The following is a 6,008-nucleotide window of genomic DNA, read 5'->3' as shown; positions in this document are numbered from 1 at the left end:
TGTTATACAAAAACAATCAACGTGTATTTATTTAACATATGGTATAAGGGTTCAAGCAGACTTAATTAAAAAAATAAATAAAACAAGAATAACATCACAGCTTAGAAGTTAAGAAGATAGGACATACCATGGAAGACAAAAGAAGACACATGTAGACACTTGACAGCTTGGGCCAGGGCTCTTGGCTGCAGACCTGCTTATGTAGATTTCTTACAGGTACTTCGTAAATGCTGTGGGGTTTTTCCAAAGCTCTGCAGCATGTGTGTTCAAAGAGCTATCCTAGCAGGCTCTGGATAGAGAGCAAGATGGTCCTGACATCATATAGTTGCCCTGGGTGTCCTCATTGGGGTGGTAGCAAGGTGTGAGGAACTTTACTGTAGGGGTGTTGTAAGAGTGGCCACTGTGAAACTCTAGGGAAAGTTTATACTTCAGATCATCACATAAGATGCTGACTGTTCCAAGGATGGTCCTTACCCATTTGAACAGGTTGTCTGATTCAGAGAAGGTGGAAATTCCTTTTTTAGCAGACATCATGAGTATCATCAGCTCCTTCTGCAGTCTCTTGCCCACATGGCCTGGAGCCCCTCTTGGGCTTGACTGCCTTGCAAAAGGCAGCAATGTTGGCTGTTGCAGTTTATGCAAGGCCGTCCCAGAGGCGCTGACACAGAGACAGGAGTGTGTACACAAGCACAACTTCTCCAACATTCGTTATCATGAAGGGGTATTGGATTTTTCTCAAAGGCCTTTTCTGCATCTAATGAAGTGATCATTTCTTCTTTTGTATTTCAGTTTCTTTACCTGGTGGATTACGTTTACTAATTTTCGTATATTGAACCATACCCACATCTCCTGGATGAAGCCTACTTGATCATGGTGAATGATCTTTTCAATGTGCTCTTATTTCAGTTTTTCTGAGTATTTTTGTATCTGTGTTCACAAGTGAAATTGACCTGTAATTCTGTTTTTTTGTTGTTGTTGGGTCTTTATGTGGTTTGGGGTTCATACTGCATGGCCTCATAAAATGAGTTGAGCAATGTCCCTTCTGTATTTATTTTGTGGAATAATTTGAGGAGTATTGAAATTAACTCATTTTGAAAGTGTGACTGAATTCTGCACTAAAACCATCTGACCCTGAACTATTTTTCGGTGAGAGACTTTGGCAGTGGTTGACTTTTAATGGCTACTTTTATCTCATTGGGATTGTAGGTCTGTTTAAATTGCTTTTCAATTTTGACATTTTACATAGTTTTACCACCAAATATTATGGAAATAAATTAGGCTCATATATAATAAATATACTGCATTCTTTAAAGATCTGATAATGCTCTTTAGGCTGTAAATTCTCTCACTGATACATTTTATTCAAAGCTCAGTAAATAGTTTGGGTTTTAATTCATTGAATAACTCATGAAGGAAAATTTTTCTAATCCTTTCATCTGTGTATCCATAATTGTATCTATTCATCCTGGTGTCTAGCCATGCATTTGAGTTACTGCAAGGTTAACAGTCATTATTTACAAAGCTTATTTTGGAGTATCTGCTGTGTGCAATGCCAGAGTTCAGTCTGGTCATTGGGCTCAGTGGGTCATATGCAAGATTTCCAAGTAATTCTCTAATTATTATAAACTGGCTTAGTCATTCAGTGACTAAAAGATGCTGACTTTGAATTACTGAAACTTCTTAGTTTGCTAAGACTGTAGAATACACTATAGGATAAATATTTCTTCAGGCCACTAAAACTTTTTATATGTTGATTTTTTTTTTGTTTGCTTGTTTGTTTTTTTGAAGATGGTTTGGTTTCCCTGTGTAGCTCTGGCTGTCCTAGAACTAGACTGTGATAAAGTCTAGCCTTGAACTAGTCAGGTATCTGCCCTGCCTCTGCCTCATGAGTGCTGGGATCAGTGTAAGTGCCACCATGATCAACTCTACATATTGATTCTTTTATGCTTGGGGTTTTAAATTCAATGCTATAATTTTGGCTATGAATGTTGCAATTTCTGGCTTGAAGTTTTGGTCATGATTGTTTTCATTTTATTTGATACATTTTTCAAGTATATAAATATAATCACACTTGTCTATTATTGAATAGCAAAATATTCCCTTTACATGATAGCATGTGTGATTTGTATCTTATTTATGGGTGCTGGGTACATATTTTATGATCTGCATGTGTCCTGGGCACAGGCTCATGTACTGACAGTTTATTCTCAACCTGATGGCACTGTGATGGGAGGTTTTTGGAAGCAATTGGAGGCAGTAGATCATTTGGAGCAGGTTCTCAGTCACTGTATTTTGTCCTGGGTGTCTCTTTCCTTCTTTTTGTTTCTCTGTCTGTCTGTCACTTTCCTCTCTCTCTTATTGGCCACCTTGCATGAATATTCTTTTTTTCTATGATATTCTCCCAAAGTTGGCCTTGGACTGAAATTTATGCTGGAGCCATAAGGTCTAATAGATCTTTTCTTCTTTAAAATTTTTCTTAGGAGTTTGTAATCGTGTCATGAAAGTCTTCTAGCACTATGAGTATACACACATTCATACATATACATATGATAGTCAATATATACTCATAATACCAAATTCTAGGCTGTCTTTGCATTCAGGAAATAAGATACACTAGCAAACACCACAGCTTAGAGAGTTAATGAACTTTACTGTAAGGTGGCTTTAAGCTTTTATTCTATAATTCCAATTTGTTTGCAGCTTCTCATTCTTGGCAAATATTACTAGAGTAATCATGATCAGCAATTAAGAAACTAAAATGCTCAGGCAATAATATGAGGAAATCTGATAACTTGGTAGAAAGAGAAAACTACAATTCAGACACCAAAATTCTGAAAGGACGGATACTGATAAACATCGATAAACTCTACTGCATAAGTTCCTACCTCTTTCCTATTTTATAATTCATAAATACTTCAACTGTCAAAAATATTTTTCTTTCTCACATATTCTTTAAAATTTTTTTACAATTAAGTTTATAAAAATTTCTTCCAAATATTTAATAAAATTGAATTCCTAGTGAGGCTAGATTAGCCTAGACACTTTAAATTGTTTATTCCCTGCAATGTAAAGTAACGCTATCAGTTACTTTTACTGGGATCTAACTTCCTGTTTGTTTCTTTCTGGAGGTTTCATTGAGAAGCCATCTGTTAATAAGATTTGCTTAAATGAATGCATATTGAAAGTCCCAATAAGCAGAAACATTGCTTGCTAGATTGTGGCTTAAAATATTTTATTGTCTATTCTCAGAAATTTCTTGAAAGTTCTTACTATTAGCATAATTTCAAAGTCATTCTGCAATCAGAAGCATGAATATACCACGGTAGTGCTCTTCCAATTGCAAAGTTCTTTGTTGATGCATCTTCTTCTCTGAATGACACTGGAGAACATTTCTTGGTGTTAATGCTACCACTGCTCAAATCTTGAAATGCATGTTAAAGAACTTCATAATTATTTTAAAAATCATTGGTATTTAATGTAGATGTGTTGGTTTTTCACTTATAGTTCTCATTTTCTTCTTCCAACATTAGATTTGTTTTCTCTGCTGCCATTCATGTTCATCTCTCTTCCTCCATTCTTCCTCCATGGGAGTCTCTGAGATTTCTCTACTAGAAGATGTTGAAAGGGTTGAAGTTAAATTAACATGTATAAATGTTAGGGACAGACAGGAATTCAGCAGCAAAATGAATGATAATGGACTTCCTTCCATATGTTAAATCTGACAGTCTTTATGGGTTATTCTCATACTGTAAAAAGTTCCTCTTTTGTCAGAGGGATGGGTGCTGGTGGCTGCTCCTCTACCTTTATTTGTTAATAATCCCAGAGGAAGAAAGATAGATGGTGTCTCTCCAAATCTGTACACTAGCTTATGAGAATAAAGAGGTTGGTCTTGTACGTAAGCCATATATCATTTTGGGAACCAATCACAGTAGTTGGAGAACGCAGTTGATCTGATTGGCCAGTCTAGCATGACTTACCCAAAGAAGAAGATTCAGGCACTTTTTAGCCTCCTCATGATGACAGGGAAGCAGATATATTGAGTAACAGTGTAAGTGCTTCATCGCAGAGTGACAATCTGAGCCCCCTAGTTTCATTTGTATTACTAAAGACATAATTCTACTTCCAAAGTGCTTACAGTGTCTAAAGCCTATTGTGTAGGCATGAAAATTTGTACTGTCTTTGTATTCTAAATTGAACATGATAAATTGTCCTCCTGAATATATAGACTTACTTTGGAAAGAAATATTAGTCTATTGATAGTGCCTCACAATGACAAGTGACAACACATATACAAGGGACATGCAAGTCAAGATTGCCTGAGAGTAGAATCATGTAAGAATAGCGAAATGTATTTTAAATCCATTAGAAAGGCTTCAATAGATAACAGTAATGAGTTTTACAACATCCAGGTCAGAAACACCAAACAAGCAGCTACTTCACTCCACAGGATCCATTAATCATTGTGTCTGCACAAGTGATCTTTTAAAATGGACCATGCCCATGGTAGGTAGGGAAGATGCCCATCTGTGAAATGTTCAGGCAGAAGCCCACACAGATATTAACCACAGTGACAGTGGTTATATATTAAATATTGAAGGCTGTGATAACATTAGGGAAAAAAAGATGAGGGAAAACGAATGAAAATATTTTAGCCAGACAAATGATTATTCATTTTTGGTACCCTGCAAAAATTTTCCCATGCTCAGCATAAAACTAAACACAATCTTTCCCCAAATCTGATTGGGTTGTTTCACTGATTGACTTTATCACTTGCTGAATCACAAGGGACCCTTCCCAGAGGCCCCAAAATTCTTCCACCTGCATGCTTCAGATAGTATTCACTGATGTGTGCGTTGATTCAAATGCGTTTGATTCCAGAGCCACTGTATGCCAATTCACTTGTTATTATAGGAAAACCACGAAATATTAGTGAATGTGAGCAATAGTTGTTTCTGAGAAAACCTAAGTTGCATCTATTGTGAACTCTTATTTTCAAAAGTACATTGCAGCGTTGAGGGAGTGTTTTAGCTTCCTGTCTTCTGAATTCAGGAAGATTCAGGAAGCTGAAGGAGAAAGCCTCATGAATGCCTTCACAGGCTCCCTTGCAGTTTGTGCTTTCCACACGTTCTGGCCAATGAGAACCTCTGGGCATGGGATGGGGGGAGGGAAATCAAGGGAGGTTTCAATGTTTGTTCCCCTTCTCCCCTGTGAATCAACAGGAGGTGATCTCCTGCACCAAAGTTCTCACTTGTGGACACACAGAGGTCTCTCTTTGGTGACCACGCCTTCCCATTTCCTCTCAGACATACAAGTACTAATGCTGTTCCATTTTTGCCAGCCCACAAGCTCTGTGTTTCTCCATGCTTTGCCTAGGTCTTCATTATCCTTCCCATGTTTAAGCTTACTCATTTTGAGTGTACCTTCCAGTTCATCCCAGTACTCCAATAGACACAAGACCTGGAAAGAGGTTAAAAAAAATGTCACCTCCAGTCAATTCTGGTGGCAAAATTTGACTTCATTGCTTCCTATGCTGATAGAAGAAAGCAAAACATCAAGGAAAACTTTCAAATTACAATCAAATATTCAGAAGCGTGTGATTAATAAGTTCCTTACAGGCACATGTTCTGTTCCTACTGCACAGGGGGAAACTAATTATTTATAGCTTTGTTTAATTCAGTGTCTGTCACCAGATTTAATAAGTACACATTACTGGTACTACTTGAAATTTGGTAAAAAAAAAAAAAGTTTAATTTGTGATTAAAACCAATATTTTTTCAGATGTATGCTCTAATAAAGTCCTAAACACTGACCAGATAACTTCTGAATGAGATTTAGGAAGAATATTCGTTAGGCATAACTAGATTTGACCATGTAGAGAAGTTTTATTCATGTCTTTTCATACCAACAGAATTGAAGTAAAGTAAAATGTGCAAATATAAATGTGGTAAAAAATATGAATCATGAAAATGCATGTTATTTTGACAGTAGAACCACATGGGTCATGGTGC

The 6,008-nt window shown here is 36.7% G+C and overlaps 1 pseudogene; it reads right to left on the bottom strand.

Moving 5' to 3' along the window:
- Positions 1-210: 210 nt before the first annotated feature.
- Positions 211-543, bottom strand: LOC127667234 (ubiquitin-conjugating enzyme E2 C-like; annotated as a pseudogene).
- Between the last annotated feature and the right edge of the window lie 5,465 nt (positions 544-6,008).

The sequence above is a fragment of the Apodemus sylvaticus genome, chromosome 17, assembly GCF_947179515.1.
Source record: "Apodemus sylvaticus chromosome 17, mApoSyl1.1, whole genome shotgun sequence".
In the NCBI taxonomy this organism is placed as follows: domain Eukaryota; kingdom Metazoa; phylum Chordata; class Mammalia; order Rodentia; family Muridae; genus Apodemus; species Apodemus sylvaticus.
The sequence above is the reverse complement of the archived record's forward strand: the minus strand, read 5'-3'. Positions and strand labels throughout refer to the sequence as shown.